Below are 27,188 nucleotides of genomic sequence, written 5' to 3' on the forward strand. Positions count from 1 at the left end.
ATACACTTTGGATCAAAGGACGAAGAACTTTATGCAAAAATACACTTTGAACCAAGGGGCGACACTTGTTAGTTTATTTTGACCTTAGAAAGAGCAAACATTTCTGTAATTCCACAGTAGGGACAATTTTATACTCGTATTTCTTATTCACATCGACTGCAGTTAATTTTTCTGCAGTGCTTAAGCAGAGATTACCTTTATGAAAAATAATAAGCCATCCCTAGAGTACTGGCAGAAGACATTATATTATCATCTGCTTCTCATTGAAACATCAAAGGCACATAACAGTACACAGTTCCAGCACAAAATCTGCAACATCCATCCAGTGCCAAGCAAGCATACATCCAGCAAGGTCAAATGGCGCGGATAAGATTCAAATATGAAACAAACAAGGACCTGTTAGTCTAGCACAGTAGACCAAGTCACCCTTCACCAAGATAGAGACAAACTGAAGCATTATTTGCTGACAGGCACATCCATGGATGTTCGCTTGGAAGTAACAGCAGTGTCCAAGATCACCATTTTTAGAGCCCTTTTCCGGCCGTATTTGAAATTCAAATACATCCAAGTATCCATCTCTACGGCAATCATGGATCTTGTTAAGCCACATGACTCAAAAAACAGCAGACCAAGTCACCTTCACTGAGATAGAGGCAGGCTTAAGTTTTATTTGTCGACAGGCACGTCCATGGATGCTCGCTTTGAAGTATCAGCAGCGTTCAAGCTCACCATTTTTAGAGCCTTCTTGACCATATTTGAACTTTAGATGCATCGGAGTATCCTTTGTTACGGAAATCACACATCTTCTTAAGCTACATGACTCGCCAATAGTGCCACGAAAGAGCTCAATTCTGTGAGGTGACCCACGGATAAACACGAACGAACTGAGAGACAAATTGAATCCACTCTGCAGTTTTGATATGTCAACCTCTATTGTTACCTCCACTGCCCTGTACAACATTGCTAAAGTGATGTCAACTGCACCACAATCCCCATGAATGCGATTCGTGAATGGCGTGCAAGGCATATGGTTAGATTGCAGTAGTCTGCTGCCCCGTCAACTAATTGTAGATCATCTTCTTCTTGCTCTCCTTTCTTAATCCTCATGTCAAACTCTATTAGAACAGAGGAAGTCATTGAGATGCCTCGCTTAGGTCCAGTCATCTCAATGAGAGAACCCTGCAAGACTATTATTAAGTAGCTCCTCATGGTAACACCAGAATTATCTAAAGCTTATACTTCTCCTCTAGCCAATTGGAAATTGAAGTCAAATAAATGAAAAAATGATTTCTATTCACAAAAAACTAAAATAATGTGAGTTTTTTCACCATAAAAATGTCGGTTGCACATGACACTTAACGTTGCTAAACCGAACATAATTAACCATAGGCATGCTACATATATGCAAAAGGACAAACTCATCTTGGTATAACATCCTCCAACCGCACACATATTTGCATACAAGAATCCACGAAAATAAAATCCATAAAATAGAGCCAGCATCACCAACACCTCAAATGTTTATAGGAGTAATTGTCTTACAAGAATTAAGGGTCCAAAATTATCCGACTTGATATTAATTAAATACATATTAGTCTATTACTGGTTAATAGATCACTAAATTACACACTATAGTTTCAGTAGTAAGTTTCTTCTAACTAATTGTAATTCCACAACATGATTCTCCAATTGGTAACATAGTGGACAAATAGTTATTTTCACAATTTCGGTATGACACTTTTTAATAGAGTTAAGCACATGGAAGAAGATATGCAACCACAACACAAAAATATTATTAAATAGGTAAAAATCAATTCATTATGAAATACTTATTTAAAGAACGACAATAAAAATAAACTAAGCATGTGTTATTTATTAAGAACTAAGAACATCACAACAAAACTAAGAACATAATTAATAGTATTTTCATTACATATACCAATCCACATGAGATAAAAGATATTAAGCATGTACAATATTCACCTTCGATCCCAACTTTTATGATTAAAAAGAGATGAAGTAGTTGAAGTATATACCCAAACAATGTTTATATTTTGATCCATTTTGTGCAATGCATGTGATGGGATTGAACTTATAAATTAAAATAAATGAATTATTTGAAACAATTTGTGCAAGTAAAGATATGCACCTGTCGCATAATGATGGGATCATCCCTGCTACGATTAATAACATAATTAAGCAATTGATCTTGACAATCCCGCACTGCTATGTATCCATATAGTTGTATGGAGTCCATGTTAGTAGAAGTTCTAGCCAACTTTAATGAGAAAATTTGCATCATGCAACTAGTATAATGCACACAACACCTTGCCCTATCAGGCCAGCAATCTGTGGGTTCTGTTATCATCATTGGCTCCAGTTGTGCTTCACCAAAAAAACATCTGTATTAATAAACAATAAGGTAAACACATCAAAATATCCTCCTCTCCCATTTCCAGCTTGGTATGAATACATGAGTTTATATGAGACTTATTTATTAATGTGATTTCTAAAAAAATTGCTAGGACAAAATGCATTATACTCTCTTAGTAATAAAGAAAACTATGAATTGGCACCAACTGTAACAACATTGTTGCAGATTGAGATGGCTATAATACGAACACTAATTGTGCATATACATAACTAAGCATGTTGTAGATAGCTAGCCTTTTGGCTATATGTATTAGCATATACTGCTCACACAAAAATCAAACCATTAGCATAGACACTAGACACTAGTAGCAATTATCTTTCATAAGGATGATGTTCCTGATAAGGTCGCCAAACAGTCTGTGGGACTGGATCCTGGTGAAAAACTTAGCTCTTGTTACCCTGGTAATAGGCATGCTAGAGCTTGTGATGAGTGCAGTGAGCCTGAAGGGCTGCCTGACTCTGATGACTTGTTAGATCCACCTATTACCCCTGAAGTGCTAAAAAGGATTCCTTCTATGTTAGATGATCATAGTGTGATCTGGTCTAAAAATCTCTAAATATGGACGGGGCAAGCACCCCAGGAAAGCCTTTTCAAAATGAATTGCCTTTCTGGAATATTAGAGAGATCACCACCCCCGGGAAAAAACATGCATCTTGGATATGATTGCCAAGATTAACCCTAGTATTATTGCTTTCCAAGAGACTAAGAAAGAGCAGCTTTCTACATTTTTCCTTAAATCTATTAGTGGTAATAAGAATTTTATCTTGCAACATTTGCAACCTATTGGCATCTCTGGGGTCATCGTAGTAGGTGTTGATAGTGATATCTTTGATATAGTTGACTGGACTTCTCTTAGATTTTCTGTTTCACGTAACCTAGAGATTAAAGTTTGTGGTAAAAAAATAGATTCATTGCTGTATATGGGTCTCCCTATGATGAAGGCAAGAGAAAACCAAAAGGATACAAGCCCATTGGTCACCCGCCCCCGCGTCGCTCCCTTGGGGCGACTTGGGCGGCCCCCAACCCTAGCCCGCCTCTGGCCTCTTCCCTCCTCCCTGCCGACCTTGCCGCCACCGGAGACAGCCGCCGGCAAGCCCGCGCGGCGCCGAGGAAGGTGGTGGCGAGGCTTGCCGCTCCTGCCTCGTGCGGAGGGCATGGTGTGCCGGGGTGGCGGCCCCGGTCAAGGTGGGCAGCGCTGTTCCCTGCGGCGGACGGCGGCTGCGGGTGCTCGGCTGGGCTCCTCGGCTTGCTTGGGCGGCGAGGCCCCGGTGGATGGAGCTCGCGGTGGCCGGATTTCCTCCGTCGGTCGGCCTCCAGATCAGAATCGACCAGCTCCAACTCCACCCTCCTCACCTTCTCCCGTTCGATCTTAGCTCCGGTGCAGCCCTGCTCGCCGGATCCGGTGGTTGGCGGTGTTTGGGCGGTGGGGCTCCTGGGACCGGGGGAAACCCTTGGCCGCCGGTGGCGGCCACAACGTCGACGATGCCGCGGCGTCGAACTACTTCTTGGAGGCTTCATTGAGGTATCCCACCCCCCACCCATCCGCCCCCGCATCTAGGTGAAAACCTTGGTCCTGCTTCGGGATGACGGCAGCGCTACGACACCGTTCCCCTTCCTGAAGGCGCCGTCCTTGGACTGCGGGGTGGATGTCGAGTTTGGATGTATTGGTGGCTGCAGTGGCGGCATTGCTCTTCATCAACCTCTCGCCGTCTCGATTTGGGTCGCGTTCCTATCCTGCAGTGCGCGTCTCCTTCGTGGCTGTGCCATGGCAACTGAAGTTTCTTGTGGAGCACAATGTGGTCTGTTGCAGCCCCTCCCATGGTACACCTGGTTGCCATTTGTGAATTCGGGTTCTTGGGGAACCACTTCGCCTGCCGACGACGAGAAGGTTGTGGCCTCCTACGGCGACGAAGACGGATTTCATTATGCCCAGGTTGTTCATCATGCTGGAGTGGACTCGGGCCTTCTCCTTTCACATTGTTGCTTTCCACAAGTTCGATGTTTGTCCGGTGCTGGTTGCTTCAGTGGACGAAGACCTTGACTGATCAAGCTTAGTTCTTCAGTTTCATCATGGTAGCTGCTTGTGTAGTCTTAGGTTTGTGCACTGTCCTGTTTTGCACCTTGTATCGGCCGCCTGAGGTTGTTCTGCCTCAGTGTCTTCCTTTTCTTTCTTTTTCTTGTTGCATGTATGTGGTTGATTGATGTAATCCTGGCCGGTTGATGGCTTTGTTAATTCAAAGCCGGGCTAGGTTCGAGCCTCCTCTCGGGCTCGGCCGATGCCTTTCCTCTAAAATGATGAAGGCAAGCATGACCTCGTTTCTGAATTACATAGTTTGTTCATTGATGATCACCAACCAACTCTGATTGGGGGTGACTTCAACCTAGTTATATATCAGAAGGATAAAAGTAATGGTAATATCAACCACTCCTGGAGTGACAAGCTTAATGCCTGGGCTGAAATCTGGAGTCTATTAGAGATTAGAATGCCAAGAAGGCAATTTACCTGCAAATAACCAGGAGAACTTGATCATGTCTACCATAGATAGAATTTTTTGCACTATTGAACCAGATGCCATTTTCCCTTTAAGCAACTCTCAAGCCCTTCCTAGGATAGGTAGTGACCACACCCCTCTCCTCTGGCTCTGGGTCTCAGGGGTGAGTAATCCCCCCCCCCCCCCGCCCCCCATGAAAAAAGTAATTGTAATATGAACCACTCCTGGAGTGACAAGTTTAATGCCTGGGCTGAAATCTGGAGCCTATTAGAGATCAAAATGTCAGGAAGGCAATTTACCTAGGCAAATAACCAGGAGAACTTGATCATGTCTACCATAGATAGAATTTTTTGCACTATTGAACCAGATGCCAATTTTCCTTTAAGCAACTCTCAAGCCCTTCCTAGGACAGGTAGTGACCACACCCCCCTCCTCTAGGTCTCAGGGGTGAGTAACCCCCCCCCCCCCACCACACACACACACGAAAAAAGCAATAGTTATAAATTTTTAAAATGGTGGTTACTTAGGGAAGATTCTAAAGAGCTTGTAGAGAAAAACTAGAATGCCCGTGTTAAAAGTGTCAAAGCTATTAACACTTCGCAGGAAAAAGCCAGGAGATTTAGGAAATTCACCAAAGGGTGGAGTAGTAATATTAATGCTGAGATTAGGAAGAGTAAGAACTCCTTGTCAACTGAGTATGATGAGCTTGACTGGACGGCTGGACCTCTCTTTGATCTTGAGATAGATAGGATGAAAATCATTCTTCAAGAGCTTCAGAAAATTTGGCTTCAGGAAGAAACCTATGCTAGACAAAGAGCTAGGGATATGCTGCATGGAGATAGGAATACTAATATTTCCAGGCAATAGCTAATCAAAGGAGGAAAACTCTGATTAATTCTGTAGATGGTCCAGATAGGTCTGTTACTGACACTAAAGGTACATTGGACATAACTTCTTTATACTACGTACAAGGACCTTTTGAAAAAAGGGGATGAATCAGGTTTTACTTTAGATGGTAGATTCTTCTCTGAAGGAGAAAAAGTCACCAGTAGGGATAATATTTCCTTACAAAAGCCTTTCTCTGAAGAGGAAGTGAAGGAGGCAATCTTTAACTCTTATGCAGGTGGAGCTCCAGGCCCAGATGGTCTCTCCTTCCTCTTCCTGCAACATTTTTGGGGAACCATCAAAAAAGACCATCAAAAAAGACATTATGGCCTTGTTTGATGACTTCCACAAAGGGGAATTGGATCTATATAGACTTAATTTTGTTGTCCTAACTCTTACCCCTAAAGAAAAAGATGCAACTAGTATGATAAAACTTAGACCAATCAGTCTCCTCAATTGCATCTTTAAGGTCTTTACTAAAGTCCTGACTAACAGGTTAGCTCTTTTGACGAATACATTGACATCTAGTAATCAATCAGCTTTCGTCAAGGGGAGATATATACTTGAGAGTGTGGTTACAAGACATGAAGTGTTGCACTCCAGTTACCATTCTGGTAACAGAGGGCTTGTTCTAAAATTAGACTTTGAAAAAGCATTTGACAAGGTCAACATAGATTTTCTCATGGACTTCCCAGAGAAAAGAGGGTTTGGTCCACTTTGGTTAAAATGGATCAAACAAGTTACTCATCTAGGATCTGTAGGGGTTAAGATTAATGGAATCGAAGGGAACTTCTTCACAACTAGTAAAGGAATGAGACAAGGAGACCCCTTGTCCCCCCTTCTCTTTAACCTAGTGGTAGATGTTTTAACTTAGATGCTCTATAAGGAAGCTACTCATGGGATGATTAGTGGCTTGTGCTCGGAGCGTATTCCTGGAGTCATTTGCTTACAATATGCAGATGACACAATACTATTACTAGAAAATAATGAGCAAAAAGCTACTAATAGTAACATGAAAATAGAGTTCTCAGTAGCTTATTTCAGGGTATTACATCATAAATTGCTGTGATCGAAAAATCCCCTCTCCCCCGTGCCGCTCCCGCGAGCGGACGGCGGAACCCTAGCCACCGCACTTCAGCTCCCTCCCATCGGGCCTCCTCCTCCCTTGCCGCCACCTCGGGTTGCCGTCGGGCGAAGCCCGGCCGGTGTGGGCGGCTACGGGGTCGCCTCCTCCCCTCCTTGTGGACCCCCTGGCTGCTGCAAGATGGCTGGCCGCTGGAGGTGTCGGTCTATGGCGGGGCTCGGCGGCGCGGCTCCATGTGTTCCTGGTGGCGGCGGCTCGATGTCCCCCTAGGGCTTCATGGTGGCGCGACGACTACCATGGATGGGCGCACCTGGGCGCGGTTCGGCGTTGATCTGGTGGCTGGATTTGATTCGAAGCGACGCGGGCTGCAGGCTGGCGCCCCCGCCGTGGACTCGGCTTGTGGTGCTAGTGCCGCAGCAGTGGAGAGATGGTGGACGGGCGGGTCAGCTTCAGTTGCTCCGGCGGCAGATAGCAGCTTGCAGCGCAGATGTCTCGGGACTGCCCCTCGGGGTCTGGGCGTGGATGTGGGCTGCCATAGCGTGGTGGTGGCTCATGGCGGCGGTCAGGGTCATTTCACGGCGGCGGCTAGACATATCCGGCATGGGCCCATTGGTGTGCGGCTTGTGTCGTCCTTCGATTCCTCTTCGTCGCCTGGGCGCTACCTTCATCAAAGGGTTGGCCCTCTCCCAGCTGCGGCCCATCGCTCGTCTCATGCCCGATGCTACAGGATCGAACTCGTCTCGCGCCCAGCAGCAGGACCGAGCTCGTCTCGTGCCCGATAGCAGGACCAAGCTCGTCTCTCGCCCCGCGGTAGGACCAAGCTTGTCTCGCGCCCGGCAGCATGATCGAGCCCGTCTTGTGCCTAGCAGCAGGACCTAGCTCGTCTTGCGCCCGGTGCCGCAGGACAAGTCGATGGAGGCCAGTTTTGGCCGGCCTATTGGGTCTCGATGCTGGGGGTCGCCCAGGTGTTGGGGGGATGACCCCCGGGTAGGTCCATCAACACTTGGCAATTTTCAGAACATCGGGGCGGCAAAGCTCCCCTCAGTCCGGCTAGCCTTCCAGCCGGGCCGACGGCACAGGCAGTCCGGCTAGGCCGCGGGCCGGCAGACGGCGGGTCAGCGCCCGTCCCATCCAACCATACGACAAGACCGCTCCCCCACGACGGGGAGAGCATGGCGATAGTGCACCCCTCACTGCTGACCCGGGCCCAGAGCCGGCGGACCTCACGAGAAGGCTTAGAGACTGACGCCAGAGCCCAGCCCTCATGTACATTTACCGTTGTACCCTGGGGGCAGACTATAAGACCCCCCAGGAGCCCTCCATGCAGAGGGTCTTCTCTTTGCCCCCCCCCCCACACACACACTCATACACTAGGAGAAGGAGAGAGCTAGCTCTTCTTACTCCTCCACCCAACACAACTCAAGGAGCACCATTGTAGCCCTCTTGTGATCCATCTAGTAGATCTTGCAGGACTAGCGGTGTTACCTCCTACGGAGGGCCCCGAACCTGGGTACTACCACCACTTGTCTGTTTGGTTGGGGTAGCCGCGAGTCTCGGGTGAGGTGGTATCAAGGTCTTAGATGCTGGGGCGGCGGCTCTGGTGGTGGTAGTGCGGTGCTGCCTGGTGACGACCATGGCCGTGTGGGCGGCGTGGTTGCCGGGTGTGGCGTTCGGTGGCGGTGAGTGTCGGCCGGGGTGAAAACCTGTTCTATCTTCGGACAGACCGGCGACGGCGAAGCTCGTTCCCTTCTTGAAGGCGTTGTTGCGGCTCTCATTGCCCGTAGTGTTGCTCCAAGGGAAACTCTGACCCTCGGGTCGGGCGGTGGCGGCACTCCGGTGCCGTATCCTTCCTGAAATCAAACAGTTCATTTGCTTTCCTTCTTCAAGTTTCCCAAGTGGGCTCTGGACTTGATAAATAGTCAGTTAGCCCACTGCCTATGGAGTGATTTTGAGGGGAATAGAAAACTCCACCTGGCCAATTGGCATCTAGTCTGCAGGAAGAAAGATCATGGTGGACTAGGGGTTCATAACATCAAGGATGTTAATCTTTGTTTGTTCGGAAACTGGGTGAAGAGATATATTAAGGATGAAGGAAAATTTTGGAGAACCATCACAGATAAGAAGTATGTGAGGGACTCTGCCAATATCTTTGCTAGTAATACCCACGACTCTTCCAGATTTTGGCAGGGGGTCATGTGGGCTGCCAAAGCTCTTAAATTTGGCTATAGATGGGTTGTAGGAGATGGATCCAATATCAAATTCTGGGAGGATATTTGATTTGGAACACCCCCTCTATCTGTCCAATACTAGCCTTTATATTCCATCTGCCAGCAGGAGTGTGCTACTCTTGCTGAGATTTGGAATGGCCAAGAGATTAGACTGACATTTAGAAGAACCTTCTCTCCACATATGATGGAAAGCTGGTATGAATTAGAGCAAATCATCAAGGGGACTCAATATCTCACAACAAGTTAATGACTAAAAACAATTTAGCAAAAAGAGGGATCCTGAAACCCCCTGAGTGTGCTTTCTGCAATGAAACTGAAAGCATCAATCACTTATTCTTTGATTGTGTGGTGGCCAAACAGATTTGGCTTTTGGCCTCCGAGTTCCTTGGTGTTAATCTAGGACATGACTACCTCTCTATTGCAAAGTTTTGGCCTGCCAACAAAAAGAAGAGTGCTTTGAACTCTATTTGTTCCTGTGTGCTGTGGTGCATCTGGAAATTCAGGAACTCAATGATTTTTGACAATGTGTATTGGACTGATATCAAACAGGTGTGGCTACTGATTCTGAGAACAATGAGAAAGTGCTTGATCCTCTACAAGGAGGAATCCCTACTGAAAGTGGATAACTTCTGTGGGTGATATCTTGCTTCCTCAAGGCCCCCCTTCAGATCTCAGTGGGGTAGTCGCCGCTGACAAAAACACTGAAGGTGTTTTCAGTCAGGTGCTGCGAAACAACCTGAATCTGGGGAGTGACAGGCCTGCCTCCCGACTACAGGATGGAGCTTGACTCCCCTCCCAGAAGCCCTGGTAAATGGACAGACAAGCAAAGCTTCCTCAGCCCCGTCACATCGCTGGATCTGCCCTGCTCGCCTAGTACACCACTGGTGAAGAAACTCAAGGGACCAGGAACTCACCAGAGGGCGCTGGCAGCTGAAAAAAGAGGAGTTATTCACCTAGCAACCGCGCTGGACGTCGAGGTGCTGGGTGCTTGGGCGATTAGCTATGGAAGATGTAGCATCTATAAAACTAGTGGTTTTTGTTTTATCTCCCTTGTAATAAGCAGCAGAAGTTAGAGCCCCATCGCCCAGGTTTCACCAATCTGCTGACTGTGTGTGAGCTGGGGATGCAGCTTCGGTTGCTGTGGTGTCTTTCGACTTAGTGGCAGTAGTCTTCCGCTGCTGTTTCTTGTGCTCTCTCATACTGACACCCTCCGTGGAACTTAAGAACTACTCCATATATTACTAAATCATCACATGGATCATTAAGCATATTGCCTTTTGTCTTCGTGTCCATGGACCTATTTATAGGGCTACAGGACTACTGTCAAGATTCTAATTAACTGTCCATCACCTATCACCAAATTTCCTACATGTTTTAAATTAAAGATCCTACACGTAGATTTACTTTTTGCTATACACATTGCCATTAGAACATTCCAGATATACACTGCATATTCCAAAACAAAATGATGCTTGTCAAATATGCTAACAATAAGATGTATCAAGATAGCGAAGAGATTTGGAACACTTACTCTCACCACGCTCAGTAATACGGCATTGTCCCTGAAGACCAGAGTCTCTTGTGTATATAGAACCGTCGCGATGGCTGGTATTCTTAATGACGTAGGCTGAGCTTACATAACCACCATCATCACGGTTAGCAGGATGGCTAACAAGGACTTCTGCGCTATCTGTCCCTTTGGTGGTCGCAAAATGTTGACATAGGGCATTACTTGAGGCGCAGAAAAGATCATTGGCACAAGGGGGGCGGCAGCGCCAATTCGGCTTCCCCCGTTCCTTCACGCCTTTCACTCCAATGTTCCTTGCCATGAACCAGGATCCGTAAGCAGATCTATTATCACAAGAGCGCAATTTATAACCAGGCTCAAGTAAAAAAAATTTTAAAAGGAATATATTAATATCGCGAAAATACCAATTACACCTAGCCTCTACACCAACAAGAAGTCTTGAAGAAGGCTCAAGTAATATACAGGGAAATAAATTATCCGCTAGATTTGAACTCTAGCGCAACACACAATGTTGATCTCAATGCAGAGACGAAAGTCAATTCTCCAGTGTGGTACCGACGAGAATAATGTACACGATGAGGGGACAAAACTCACCGGGAAACACGGTATGAGTAGTGGAGCATCTCGTGGCGAAGGCTCCGGAGGTGGAGAGAGTTGGGCGGAGAGGACACCGATTTGGGGGCGGGAGGGACGAGGCGGCGGGCGGAGCGAGCATGAGGAACTACCAACACCGAGTCACTATCCATCACATCGTGCCGCCCATCGCCCCCGGGCAAAAGAGATGGGCTTGGCCCAGCCCATAATATACATCCCGCCAAAGAGATTGAGAAACACGACCACAACTCCACCGCTCTTTCTTTGCTCCTCGGACGGATCCGGAGCGACCACGCTCGAGGAGCGACGCCTCTCCTCCCTGGCCTCCTGGACAACATCGCCATCTGGGAGATTCTAGCTCGTCGACGGCCGCGCCTAGCGTTGCACGTCTTCCTCGTCCAGCTTTAATCCAGTTGATGTTGTTCCTAGTCGCGCTAATCTATTTTAGATTGATGGCATGCTCGGCATGTCCAGCTTTAATGATGGATCAACAATATTTGACATCTGGTATGAAATTTCAGGTGCCGGGTTGAATTGCCGGTTGGGGAGGTCATGACGCGGTACGGAAAATTTGAGAAGTGGGATGTGATGGTCATGCCTGTGGATGGTGAGTTGCTCGTCGATCAGTTTTCTGACTACTGCTTCATGGCAACGTGGATAGCAATTTGGTTGCTCGTTTTCGTCATAAATAGGCTTATGTCTTGTTCCGCATACCTTCTTTCGACACTACATGGTTATGTTATCAATGCTACGCCATTAGCTAGTATCCATATAAACACACAACTGACTCGGTTCATCTAAAACACATCAGGAAACATAAACACAAGACATATGTTGGTGAAATTTAGATCTTAGACTGAATATCTGAAACAAACAACAGGAGTAAGTCATGCAGGGGAGGAGCATATGTCGTTTCCACCAGAACAATGGAGCCTAAAAATGATAAAAATGAAATGAAAATGCTGATAAGTTGACATTTAATAGAATCATGGAATTTGCTTTCCAATTTATATCATTGTAAATGCTACATTCCTCAATGGAGTATGCACTTTCCAAAAATGAAGTTGACAATTAAAGCACTCATCAATGGCCTCAGTCCAAAAATACTGCCTACGCCTAACATGTTACAAAACATAAAACTAACACATGCACCTAATCAAGTGGACCCTTATCACAGTAGGTCATGTGTTTTTAAGCTCAGGCCTGGAGAAACAAGGCATCCCCTTTAATAGTAAACTCACACTGTTTATTTTTTCGAAACATGAGCCCTGCTCATATGAAGTAGGATGCATGTACCACAATAATTCGATGTTCAGTTAGTCGAAGGAGAGAGAATGTCAGTGTAAATACAAATAGAATCCTAGCGGTTCTCAGTCTTCTAGAGAAAATGACGTTGGCAGGTTGATCTCAACATCATTATACCGATGATGTTCTCTATAAGACCTCAATCATCGAGCGAGATTAGAACATGTTGATATTTGGATTTTTCTTTATACAAATTCTTTGAGACCCCCACATTCCAATTCCCATGAATCATTCAAGTAATCTCTAACCGATAAAATTCGAAATGTCGAGATTAAAAATAAAAACAGTAGAGCACGGCATTAGATTGCAAAACTTAATAACGGAAACATCATACAAATTACGACACCTACAGGGTGAGTAGGAGCTCACCTGGAGCTTAGGTGTTTTGCCCGCCATCCACACTCTGAATAAAATGGATGGTGATGAGCAAGGGGAGGGTCGAGAGGGTGAGGACAAGCAGAGATGCACGTGCAAGGGATCAAACCTGCTGCAAATTCCTGCACAAAAGGCGACCCTCTACTTAGTTTCTCTAGATTCAGGTTCTGAAGAAAGTCAATACACAAACCAACTGAGACCATCAGTTTCAAGCTTACTGGAAATAAGAAAGTGGCACGTCAATAACATTTCTTTGTGTGTGCTCAGTAGGAAAAGGATACGCAACATACATGTCCTCTGAAGCTAATATGAAATCATGTTGAGTAATAGGAAACCACACCATAACCAGATTAATAAATATTGAAGCAAGCTGACAAAATCTGTGAATAAGTATTACTGTTCAGACAAACTAAATAGGCTCCATGTACTACCCATGTATGCCAGAATGGAAATCCTCATATACATTTTCTATGCATCAACATATAACCCATTAAAAACAGAGAACACTTGATGTGCATCCACCTATACTTACTAAAACACAAAGAGAATGGTAACTGTTCCTCTACTATCTGAATGAGTTCACATACACTCGTTAGAAAAACAGAGAATACTAATTGCTCCTTTACCTCTGCAAAGCCTAAGAAACATGAGCCAAAAATCGATCCGATGGAACATAACACCAGCTCCTGATATGTCAAGCAGTACAGATAATGCCATAATAGTGGAAAATTAAATAAGCTCCATGTACCAACCAGGTAATCCAGAATGGAAACCACCATATACATTTTCTATGTATCACATATAATCGTTAAAAAAAGAGAGAACACTTTATGCACATCCACATGTACTCCCTAAAAAACGAAGAACACTTTATGCACATCCAGATGGTAATTGCTCCTCTACTATCTGTATGCATCCAGACACACACTCATTAAGCCTAATTACTCCTCTAACCTCTGCAGAACTTTACAAACAAGAGCTAAAAATTGATCCAGTGGAACCTAACACTAGCTCCTAATCTGTCAAGTACAGAAGCAGTTCCTCTAAACAAAACACATAACAAAAAATGAGCATATGATCATAAGGCATTACGCTCAAGCAAGCATCACTAATTTTTTTTTGGACATCAAGCATATCCAACCTCGATAATAGGAGCACAGCACGGACTTTGCATCAATCATCATAGAATCTGTACCAAAAATCAAGCCCGATTCAAAGAAAATAGAAGTTAAAAATACAACTGAGAAATGCAAAACCTTTGAATATGTAGACGCGTTTATCAGACAATCCCAACAATTTAGCAATATCATAAGTTCTAACCCTTCTCATAAGCAAAAGGAGGGATGGGTGAAGAGAGAGAGAGAGAGTGAGAGAATTAATGGAGAGCAGCAGACTACGTGTGCAGGCATACAAGCGAGATCCGGGGATGGGAAAAACCGGGGGTGGCACCACTTCCCTGCGGAAGCTGCTGCTCCTTGGCATTGATGGGAAGCAGTGGTCGGAGCGCCGGGAGGCTTGCTCGGATCGCGCCTCCACGTCCTGCATCAAAGTGAACCACAGATCGAATGCCCCGCCGTCATCATGTACTCGCTCCTCTCTCTTGGAGAGCCACTGGTAGGGACGTCTATCTCCGCCACTGGTGGGCGTGCTCTCGACCTGGGCGACCTCGGCCAGGGAAAAGGTGAGGGGAGGAGAGAAGGGGTGGGGCGCAGGCTGCGCGAGAGGGCGCCGGTGGCGCCGGCGGGGGAGGTCGTCCAAAGAGAGGGAGGGGGGAGGAATCAGGGGATGGGGAACGGGGGCTGGTGGGGCTGGCGATTCGTTTCTTTCTTAGTCTCATAGCTTGCGGACGTGGACAGAACGAGAGGGCGCCCCTTCCGCAGACGTTAATGTGTTTGATGTCTTGTTATGGGCAAGAAAAAACATGTTTTAGATTTTCAGACTGGTGGTATGTGAAGCTTATGTACGCCTATGTGGTCCAGGGCGCGAGTGTCACGTTTCATCTATTCTCGTAACACTCTCGAGCGTCAATGAATCACCGTATGTAGTCCTTCCTGTTGTTACTTGTTCTTTGTTGGATTTCTGGGCATTACATCAAAATGGCCCAACACAATTTGTAGCAAAATTTTAGTTGGGAATTTCCCTGTTTTTAATGAAAGAGAGGCCTCCCCTTCAGATTTCTATCAAATGAAACCATCTGGTTCATTACATAAACCCTACCTAAGACTACTAACCTAAAGCAACACGTCACATTATCATCAAAAGTTTGTAAGCAAACCAACCAAACAGACAACAACCACCAGACTCCAAACTTAAATTACATGACCATAAAACACCACCGGACCAAATTATAATCTATCACACCGAGGAGGTCAAATTAAGAGCTTCAGCCACTGATCCGAAGAACTCCACGACTCTTGCAATGCTTGATAGTTGGTACACTTCACTTGCTACATGCTCTATGATTTTTGCTCCCGGCATTAGCACTTTTTTGGCTTTCCTCCTATCCGCAAAATTGCCCAACTCATTATCCAATGATAAATCAATTTGATCAGTACAATTACAATTTGATGATTGATCATCTTCCTTTCCAATACTATGTCATTTTTACATATCCAAATAGTCCAAAATATAGCAGCAACACCAACCGACATTGGCAACAGTGTTACACATCGGCTGCTTTGAGTGTGGATGAAAGAGGCGTGGATGACACATTACATTGACCAGGTGGTTGGATTGACATGCACATATGGCCAAGATCAGTTTGATCTGCCCCTATGGTTTTTGTATATTGGTATATAGATATATATACAGATATAGTTCACAACAAAATGGTTCACGTCTCTTTGTACTACGGACTATGTTGCACATTTCTTTCTCCTACTTTTGTCACTTGTTCTTTGTTGAATCTCTGGGCATCACAACATAATGGTCCAAAACAATTTGTAGCAAAATTTTAGTTGACAGTTAATTATGTGCTTTGCAGTTAAAGATTTCTTTTTTGCGAGTATTTGCAGTTGAAGATTGTTTTTTTTAGGGGTGCAGCTGAAGATTGCTGATAAGAATTAAGAAGTTAGGATGCAACATTTTATTTTTGGAGAAACAACGATTATAAGGTAGAACTCAAAACTGTAGGCGCCATAAATCCTTTCAGCAATCTGCAGGCAAAATATTTGTAGTTTTTTCTTATGAGAAATAGGGTTTTTTTTCTTTTTAAGTGCAAGTATTGGACTGCAAAGTTCACGGCGAGGTGCTTCTGGGCTAAAAAGCCCAGCCCGTTTCAGAGACACTTCAAAGTTCACGGTGATATACTGATGCAGTGATTCTCATTTCCAATCCTATCCCCACCAGAATCCCTAAGAGCATCTCCAGTCGCGCCCCCAACAGGCCCTCCCCAGGCGTTTTTGCCGCGTTGGCGCCGAAAAAACGGCACAGTCGCCCTCCAGAAGCCCGTTTTTCGTCGGCTCAGGCCGAAACTGGTGCCGGCGGACCCAGGCAGAACCCGGCGCCCTGGGGGGCGCCTCGGGCGCCGGCACAAGCGAAAAGGGCGCGTGGGTCCGCCCTGTCGGCGAGTCCAGCGCCTATTCCCGCCGTTTCTTCCCGCTTTTCCCCCACTTCCCTCCCATTTTCTCCTTTCCTCCCGCCAATCTCCCTCCCGCTCGCCTCCCAGCCGGCCGCCATGCCACCGAAGAAGTACGTCGTCCCCCGCGCGGCGGCAACCGCGACCGCCTCCGTCGCCCAGCCGAAGCAGAGGAAGCCGAGGGCGCCTCCGTCCAAGCCACCGGGCATGCCAAACGCCGAGCGGAGGGCTCTCCATCGCCGCAGCCATGGGGATCGCCCTCGCCGAGCTACGCCGACGGGGACGCGCACGGTGGGTTCAACCCAAACGTCACCTTCCCCATGGACACCCGGCCCAGCGCACGCCCTCGCCCGCCTTCACCGGCGTGCAGTACCCTCCATACAACTACTCGCCGCCCGCCTACGCGTCCTCCCCGACGCCCCATCTACGCCGTTGCGTGCTGCCCTTCTCGCACCTCGGCGACACCGACGAGACCGAGGGCGACATGGACGGCATCATCGCGGCAGGTTCGGCCGCGGCCGCCGCGTCTCCCGGGTTCGTCACCCAGGACAAGACGGTGGATCTCAGCAGCGACATGGACAGCGAGCTCGGCTACGTCTACGGCGAGGACGAGCAGGAGGAGCAAGAGCAGGAGGACGAGGACGACGAGGAGGAGGAGGAGGAGGAGCCGGCGCCTGTTCCGGCGAAGGGGCGCAAGAAGAAGAAGCGGGCGGCCAGGTCAGGCGAGCCGCGCATCAAGTGGGCATCCAAGGAGGAGGAATGCCTCGCCGAAGCATGGAAAGTCGTCTGCCTCGACCCGACCACCGGCACGAACCAGAGCATCGAGACGTACTGGGACCGCATCAAGGCCGAGTTCGACAAGCGCAAGCTCGTCGACCCCTACTTCAAAGGCGTCTACATGCAGCGCGGCTCAAAGGCGATGGCGAACCATTGGGGGCGTATCCAGGGGGCATGCAACAAATGGCATGGGGTCGTTGAGGAGGTCGCGGCTCGCCCGGAGAGCGGCGCCAGCGTTGAGGATCAGGTATGCCACGCCGGTCTCCCGCCTCTCTTCGCCGTGTGCGCCCGCCAACTATTTGTTCCTCCGCGCAGTTGCTGCGCATGTTCGCCCTGTATCGGCAGAGCAATAGCGACGCCGAATTCAAGTACCTCCACATTTACAAGCGCATTGACAAGTGCGAGAAGTGGGCGGAAGTCCGGCGCACCCTCGACAAGGCCAAGGAGACCTACAAGCCGGACGCGCCGACCCCGGCGCATCAGAAGGGCGGCCGGACGGCAACAAAGGTGCCAAGGGAAACACGCCGACGCGGCCACCGCTCGAGTGCAGGAGTCCATCGAGCACTGCCTCGCTGACGCACAGGCCCGGGCCGTCCTTCGTGAAGAGAAGAACGACGCGCGGTGGTCGGCGTTGATGTCGAGTAGCGCCGCTAAGCTCGACCTACTCCGGACCAACGTCGCCGCGAAGAAAAGGAACACCGGCCTCGCTTTCCTGCTGGGCGGGGCGGACATGCTCCAGAGCAACGACGAGGCGTTCAAGGCGTGGTACTTGGCGGAGCGTGGCCTCATCCTGAACCAGCTTCCCTCGAGGACGCCGTCCACGCCCACGCCCACGCCGACGCCCACGCCGACGCCAAGCCCGAGCGATGATACCGCCGAGACTCCCCGCAGCACAGAAGCCACCCCAACGCCGCCAAGCACAGAGATCCCGCCAAGCCCGCGCACGCCGACTCCGCCAACGCCGGAGGCCGACCTCGCCGTCTGATGCGCACGCGCGTCCTTTTCTGCTTTTTGTACGCCGAACTTTTCATCCGATCGCCGAACTTGTGGCCGCTTGATCGCCGGATTTGTGGCGTCTATTTTGTGCGCGGGAATGACTACGTTTGAATTTGCCGCGACTGGGGGACGGCGCCTGGGGGCGTGGCTGGGAGCTAGATCGCCCCTAGGGGCCAATCTAGCGCCGGTTCGCCCCTAGGCCGCTCTTTTTCGGCGCTCTGGGGGGCTGAACGGCTGGAGATGCCCTAACTCAGTTCTCCTCCGCCGCCACCACCACCAGCCAGGATCCGGCGACAATGGCGGAGGCCGCAATAGCCGGGGCGAATCCTCTCCTCAGCGGGCTCCCAGATGAGATCGTGATCTGGGAGATCCTCGTCCGCCTCGACCCCAAATCCCTCCTCCGCTGCCGCGCCGTCTGCCGCGCCTGGCGCTGCGCCACCTCCGCCCGCGGCTTCCTCCTCGCCCACCACGCCCGCCAGCCGGCCCTCCCCGTCGGTAGAGGCAAAGATGACGGCAACAGCCGCTACTACCGGAGCATCATCATCTTCGACCACCAGGCCGCCGACGCCCAGCTCCAACACGTCACCCGGCTTGACGACGTGTTCTCTTGTCTGGAGGCCTCCTGCGACGGCCTCCTCCTCCTCCGTTCCCATGGCCCGACTGGCGCCTACTACTCAATCTGTAACCCAGCCACTCGCCAGTGCGCTCGCCTGCCAGTGCTTTCTGACTTCTTCGTCTTCGGAATGTACCAACACCATCCTACCAGCGAGTACCGAATACTGTTGTACCATGAAAATCAGGAAATCGTCGGTCTTGATGCCTGCCACATCTTTGCATTGGGTTCCGTCCAGCCGACAAGGAACATCGGGTGGCAGCAGGAGGCGGAGGAAGCGTGTTACCGCAGTGTGGAAGCTGTCTTCAGAGAAACTCATAGATTAAAATCGCGGGAGAAATGATTTCGCGGCGGCCTCTCCCAGCAGCTATAGCGGCCGCCATAGCGGGCAATCGCGGCAAATAGCGAAAAAATTTCTGGTGGAAGAGATTATTTCTAGAGGGTTTTGCTCATTTTTGAGCCATTTAGAGGGATTTGTGGGGATATCGCGGCAGCAGCCATAGCGTAGCGGCGAGGCTCCCGGGCAGCTATAGCGCAGCTATAGCGGCTATTTCGCGGGCTATTTTAATCTATGGAGAAACTTGATATTGGAAGCAACAATATAATTGTTTTTGACACCACAACCGAGTCGTTCCAGGCGATGCATGCTCCAGTTGCACCAATCGTCCCTTGCTACAATCTCCTGTTTGAGATGGATGGTGTGCTCGGCATGTACTGCTATGGTGATGTTGTGACTACCATTGATATCTGGGTGTTGCCAGACTATGAAAGCGAGGTCTGGACCTGCAAGTGCAAGATTGAATTGCCGGTTACTGAGATCAAGGAGCTGTGGGGAAAACATGAAGGTTGTAGGTCTGCAGTGGTCGTGCCTGGAAATGGTGAGTTGCTCGTGCTGGTCAAATCTGCCGAGTGGCTATTTCAGATTGACATGGATGGCAAGTTGGTCGCTACTTTCCATCGCAAGGAAGTGGTTCCTAGTCGATTTAAGCTCAAACAAACTCTCGTTCCACATGCTTTCTTTCCAACATTAGATGGTAATTTTGTGACTGCAATGTCCTAAATCTGAAGGCTGTTTAGTGTGTCGGCGCTTTTTAACGCCTAGATGTTTGTATCCTCATGAGCTGCAATATGTGTCAATCGGATACACTATAAGCCTAGTAGCTTATTTGTTGATGCATATACCGTTAGATAGTTGCATGAAATTTATGCTTGTGTCCATACCCTTCCATGTTCAAGGAAGTGACTGTCGTGCATGTTGATTCTAAAATTATCAAGTCATTTTAATGCACATTTGAAATATGTGCTAACTATTCTGCATGATGTTTCTATTATCTTGAACCGGAGAATTATGTTGCTCTTTTATCTAGTTGTCTTCTTAGCAGTTGCTAACTTAGCAATCTACCTACCTTATGTCTATTTATTGAACAGAAGAACAGACTTCCTGGTAGGTATTTTTTCCCGAGAGATTATCTATGGTGTTCTCAATACTATATTCTTAATACTATTAGCAATCTGCACGTGTTATCTGTTTCTAAGTTTGCCTGACGAATAAATGTGGCAGTTTTTTTAAGGGAAATAAATGCGGCAACTGATCCTCATAATTAGTTCACTAGTGAGAACACTACTCGTAAATTGAATTAATAATTGCATTGTGTTCTCAACTTATTAATTCTTCATGAATCCATTTAAAATTATTGAAATGTTCTGTCATAATTCCTTCTTTCTAGTCCATTGTTTGGAATTATCTCCATTATCTCACATTAGCTGCTAACCATTTTAAGGAAACAATGCTTCATGTGGTTCCATTTTAAGCAATAGATGTTACAGATCCACTAGCTTCTTTGTCAACGTATACAAAGTTATGCTCAGGAACTGTTACATGGCTGCATGAAAATTATTTTTCTTTGGATATTCTTTTGAGCCGAAGTGGCTACTGTGCATGCTGATGCTAAAATTATCAAGTCATTTTGGTCGTCATTGAAGTATTTGCCAATTAATCTGTCTCATGTCTTTGATTTTCGTAACTGAATTGGTTCAGTGATCCAGTGATGATCCATTAATCTTGGCTTTTTGTCCTTTTGAGCTGAAGTGGCTACTTGCCTTTAATCTTGGTCTTCTTCTTCTTTGGAGATGATCCAGTGATTGTAATGAGTTACTAGTAGCATCGATGCATTATTGCTGGTCCTAACATTTGTTGTGGCTGCCGATGAAATTAAGGCAGATTATCCTCTTTCTTGACCAGCAAGTTGCACATGGTTTTTAGTCATGAATCCATTGCATCTGTTTAGGTGCTGAAATGTTTTGCCTTTCTGTTGCATAGTTGGGAATTATCTATATCATTTCCTTTTAGCTGGACAACACCAGGAATCATGTGGCAATGCAGCTGTAACAGCAATTTGAAAGCTCCCTCTCCTCAATTGTATGCTTGTACTATGCCGTTGAAAGATGACTCGTCGTTTGCTACTGCATGTGCAGTATGTGCCAGTACAGGGGCAGTTGTTCAGCTGCTCAAATTTAGGCTACTTTTTTTTTTTGCTTGAAAATTTAGTCTACTGAACAGCCAATTTTATGCTGCATTGCCATTTGGGAGTGTCTGGTTACATTTAGGCTACTCTTAACTTTTTATTGGTTTAGTATATGTATATCCAGCATATTAATGTTCTCCGATGAGTTCAGGTCATGAAGCCGGCCATTGAAACAAATCTCTTTGTTGCTCTGCACTCCTATAAACTAATGTAAGAGCGTTTAGATCATTATTTTAATGTTCTAAATGCTCTTATATTAGGCCCCGTTCGGATCTCATCTAGCTTCTAGATTAGCTGGCTTCTGGAATTCTCGCTGGCTTCCAGCTTCTCGCTGGAGCAGCCTCGCGTTCGGCTGGCCTGAGCAACTCCTCGCGTTACACAGCCCAGTAAAATGGGCTTGGCCTGTTCGGCCAAGAGCTGGGCCGCAGATGCGGGATTTGACTGCTAGCGGTGACTGCAGGCGGCGAAAGACGGACACCTGCCGGATGTCAGTCTTATCGAGCTAGCTGTGGCGTTGTGTCACATTTAGTCTGAATTTCGTTTTCAATAGAACATGGACAGATTATCTGATCATGTCAAAGACTTGTTTTTATGTTTTGCTTGTTGCAAATAACCCTGACACGTGCTGCGTTCATATGGAGGTTAGTTAGTTTCCGCTTATTCAGTTGTAAGCGCCGCACAATCCGGTCTTGTGGGATGGCACAGGAAATCAAGGATCGTGGAGGGCGTAGGAATCGGTCACGATCGTTAAGACGTCGTGCACCTGAGAATAAAAAAAAGGAGCAGAAAAGACGCAGGTTTTTACGCGTCGCAAAATCTCTCTCGCCTCCGTGTTCGCGTGTGTTCCCTGTGTGCGTGAGTCCACCGTCGGCGTGTTCGATCCGGCCTGAAAACCATCAATTGGTATCAGAGCTTTAGGCTTAGGATCTTGGGCGTTTGGCGACGCTGATCGGAGGAGTTTCTGCGGTGGTGATGGGGGATACATCTCCGAAGAGTAGCGACGGGAAGAGCAGTAGCGGTGGCGGAAAGTACACGCCGCCGGCGGCCAGGAAGGCTGCTACAGCGGACGATGGCGCTGTCGTGCTCGCTACCCCGTCGAGGGCCATGAGTGTGCCCGTCCAGTATCCGATGCTGACGGACACCAACTACTCGCACTAGTAGGAAAAGGGGCTTTTACCCCGGTTCATAAGGGCCTTTAGTCCCGGTTCTGGAACCGGGACTAAAGGGTCGTTACTAATGCCCTAACCCTTTAGTCCCGGTTCTTACACGAACCGGGACTAAAGGCCGTCCACGTGGCCGGTGCGGGGAGCCCAGGCAGGAGGGCCTTTGGTCCCGGTTGGTGCCACCAACCGGGACCAATAGGCATCCACGCGTCAGCACCTGGCAGGAGCTGAGGTTTTTGTTTTTTTTGAAAGGGGGTGGTTTAGGGGTTTTGGGGGGTTAATTTAGGTGTTTCATATATTGTGTTAGCTAGCTAATTAATAGAGATAAGTGTCCTCTCTTATCTCCGTGCTTTGTAGACGCTACGTACTATATACGTATGGAGAGGAGTAGACACGCTAGCTAGTAATCAAATGAAGGAAACAGAAGATCGTCATGAACATATATATATGCATACAGAGAGAAGTGATATCGACCACCTCTCCTTCTCCGAGATATTGGTCGAACAACAAGTTCTCGTATATCTATCCGACACTACCGGCTACATATATACAATAATTACCTCTTACAATACAATCTCCTAATTATATTGTAGAAACACAGGGTCCACATAGTATTCTCCGTTTTCAGCGATCACGTGGTCAAGGAAGAATGCCGCCAATTCCTCTTGAATTCCTCGCATACGATCTGGTGCTAGGAGTTGATCCCGCTTCCGAAAAATCTAATTTGAAGAAGGGGGTCAATACATATATATATGAATAAATGAAACTCAACACAAATGATGGTAATAAAATAAAATTGTGAATATTATTGCTTACACACTTCATATTGTTCTTCAGTGTAGCCCCGCTCACAGGTATGGTAGCGGATGGACTCGCAAATGTAGTATCCACAGTAATTATTCCCGGGTTGCTGCCACAACCACTTTACAAGAAATAGAGGTCAATCAAACTGATAAGCAAGCATGCTAAATGGTATTGATCAAACTAGCGCTTGAATCACTAGGAGATGCGCGGAACATGCTACTATAGTACTTACTTTCGGGTGTCTAAATTGCAGCTGGTTCGGCAGTCCCGGGGCTTTTGAGGTGAATTTTCTCCAAACCCTGCCAGACAAAGAAAACAATTACTTGATATCAGGAAATGAACAAAGTTGCTGATATGGTGGATAATGATCGATTTAACTTACTTCTGGAGCATTTGAGTCATGTTCGCATAGTCCTGGGGATCTTTTCGTCTCGAGTCTAAGACGGTTACTACTCCCGGCTCAAGCTTAATCTCTAGGAGAATATAGTGGAAGCTGCGCATGCATGCATAAGTCATCAATTACATTACCATAACCTGGACTAATAAGGGAAATCGAATATGCAGAAGACAGTAATACTCACTTGAAGTTGTAAGGAAAGAGTATTATATCTTTGTTTTGATTTATTACCAACGATTGTAGCAAGTTGGCCTCGGTATCTTTGGCATGAAATTTAACCTGATAATCATTTATGAGATTTGTGTTAATGAACCCAATATCATCGATTTGTCTTTTCTTCAATTCGGCGATCTTCAATCTGCATAACATAGTGAGGATAAGTATAAATACATGCAATGAAAGAGCTGACCTATATAGAGAGACTTAATGACCGAAGTAGTACTACTTACAGACAGTAGCAAGTGATCGTTGTTTTATCGAGGGACTTTAGATTGTAAAACTGGAAGAAATCCTCAAATGGAACATTCAGCAGTTCAATTCCAACGAGGTCATGCTCCGGTTTAACTCTCAGCGTTAAAGTACTCATCCCATCCGACTCTCTGCAGGTTTTCATGTACCAATCATGTAGTCTTCGCATCATCGTGCTTAGAGATTTGACATCTTTGACGAGAGGCTTCCCGTAATGGTATTTGTGTTCGTCCACCTCCATGATTTCATAATGTACATCGTCGGGCAGGTAATCTCCAAGATCGGTATAACCGGGCACCATACCCAGATCATTAGCGACAATGTCTTTTGACACCTTGAGCGGGGGCCACAATTGGTTCTCTTGTTCGCCGAGCTGGGCAATTTTTTTCCCAGCTCGTCGTTCTTTCATCCTTTTATCACTGACAGTACTTCCCGACCGCTCCGCTTCGGCATATGCCTTTGCAAGAACGCGCTCATAGTTGCCTTTTGGCGGAGACTTTGGTGGTTTTGTCAGGGCAGCCAGAGTGCGCTTTGCTTTCACCGGATCTACCTTCTCCTCCGGAGGTGGATGTTTCTTTGCTTTGTCCCCTTCAAAGAAGTTCTTCACTTCGGCTCGCACGATCTTCGCGTTCTCCTCCTCGGTCCTCTCATATGGTAACTTCTCTGGAGTCTTCAGAGAAGGATCGAATCTGTATTGCCTCCCGCCTCTGGCAGCTGTACTGCTAAACGCCGGCAGAGCAGACGGAGCGGCTGCGGCTGTCTTCTTTCCTTGCTTACGAGGCGGGGGAGAAGGACTACGACGCGCCGGAGCAGCCGCAGCGGCGGCGGGTATCTTCCGCCCTTGCTGACGAGGCGGAGAAGGAGGAGGCTGGCTGCTCTGGCGCGCCGGCGCTGGCGGAGAAGGAGGCGGAGTGCCGCCACGCGCCGGAGAAGGAGGCTGAGTGCCCTGATCACTCGCCAGAGGAGGAGGCGGAGTGCCGCCACGCGCCGGAGAAGGAGGCTGAGTGCCCTGATCACTCGCCGGAGGAGGAGGCGGGGTGCCCTTACTCGCCGGAGCCGTCCAGTTCGGAAGCTTGATGAGCTCCTTCCGCCATAGGCATGGAGTCTTTAGAGCTAAACCCAGCCGAGTCTCCCCTTCACCGGTAGGGTGGTCAAGCTGGAGGTCCTCAAATCCCTCCGTTATTTCATCCACCATCACCCTAGCATATCCTTCTGGAATCTGCCGGCAGTGGTAGGTTGCGCCGGGTTCAGTAGGTAAAACAGAGCCAACAGTCGCCTTGACTTTCAAGTTCTGCCATTCCGCCATAAGGTGGCAATGTTGAGACTCCGTGATAGCATCCACGGGGTAGCTAGGAGTAGCCGCATGCTCCAGCTGAGGCAGCTCGGTGGAAGCCACGCTGCTTCTACGCTGAGATGGCGGTGTAGCTTCGGGGGCAGTTTCGGCATCTCTATTGCCGTCTCGTTCCTCTAGCACTTGAACCCTTTCGTGCAGACGCTGAATTTGGATCTGCTCCACTTTTTTCCTCCTCTCCTGGGTTTTGTAACCGCCCGCGTCCGGAAAACCAGCCTTCCACGGAACGGAGCCTGGCGTGCCTCGTGTCCGTCCAGGGTGCTCAGGATTCCCGAGGGCCATTGTGAGCTCGTCGTTCTCTCTGTCTGGAACGAACGTCCCTTGCTGCGCTGCATCGATATAGTGTTGAATCTTCTTGACGGGTATTGCAAGTTGCTCGTCCGTCCAACGACACCTCCCTGATACAGGGTCCAAGGTTCCGCCAGCCCCGAAGAACCAAGTCCGGCAACGGTCTGGCCAGTTCATTGTCTGTGGTTCGATCCCTTTATCAAGCAGATCCCTCTCAGACTTGGCCCACTTAGGCCGGGCTTTGAGGTAGCCACCTGACCCCGTGCGATGGTGAAGCTTCTTCTTCGCAGCATTCATCTTGTTTGTCGCTGACATCTCCTTACTCTTTTCCGATGTCTTGTGGGCCACAAATGCGGGCCAGTGATCTCTGATCTTCTCATACCGGCCGATGAATTCAGGTGTCTCTTCTTTGTCGACAAACGTTTTCAGCTCATTCTTCCACCTCCTGAATAGGTCTGCCATCTTCTTAAGAGCATGAGACTTGATTAATTGCTCTATAACTGGCTTCTCCGGATCCTCCTCTGGCGGTAGGGTGAAATTTGCCTTCAGCTCAGTCCAAAGATCATCTTTCTGCATATCATTGACATAAGACACCTCAGGGTCTTCCTTCTTAGGCTTATACCATTGGTGGATGCTGATCGGGATCTTGTCCCTAACTAGAACCCCGCACTGAGCAGCAAAAGCATCCTTTGTCCGGAGGGGTTCAATCGGTTGGCCGTCGCGCGCGATTGCTGTGATCTCAAACCTTTCATCCGAGCGCAACTTTCTCTTCGGGCCTCGTCTCTTTACCGCAGTTGTGCTCGATCCGGAGGGCTAGAAAAAAGAATAAAGACGAGTGTTAATTAATATGTGTACATACCAAAACAATGAATGCATCAATTAGCTAGTCAGCTCAGGCTTAACTAATATATTTACCAGGCCGGACTCTGTTTGGTCACCGGAGCCGTCACCACGGGCTCCTTCTTGCACCAGCATTGGGTCACCGGAGCCATCATAATCACCACAGCCTGCTTCTTCACCCTGTTCTTCCAGACCATCATTGTCGTTAAGATACGACAAGATATCACCTCCGGCTAAGATTATGTCCCCCAACACTTCTTCTGCTTGCTCATCTCGTCCGTGCTCCATTGTTTCTGCAAATATTACAACATGGCAATTATTACACAAACATGACAACAGGTGGATATATTAGTGCAAACGTAGACCTAGCTTATTCCGGGTTTGGGGTGGCCTAGGCAACGCTTCAAGGGTAGGGGCGCGGCGGGAGGGGGTAGGAGACCGACATCGTTTTTTTCTAGGGTTTG

The 27,188-nt window shown here is 47.9% G+C and overlaps 1 pseudogene; it reads right to left on the reverse strand.

Annotated features, from left to right (window-relative positions):
• Nucleotides 1–613: 613 nt before the first annotated feature.
• On the reverse strand, nt 614–11,397 carry LOC123076532 (uncharacterized; annotated as a pseudogene).
• Nucleotides 11,398–27,188: the final 15,791 nt, after the last annotated feature.

The sequence above is a fragment of the Triticum aestivum genome, chromosome 3D, assembly GCF_018294505.1.
Source record: "Triticum aestivum cultivar Chinese Spring chromosome 3D, IWGSC CS RefSeq v2.1, whole genome shotgun sequence".
NCBI classification, from domain to species: Eukaryota; Viridiplantae; Streptophyta; class Magnoliopsida; order Poales; family Poaceae; genus Triticum; species Triticum aestivum.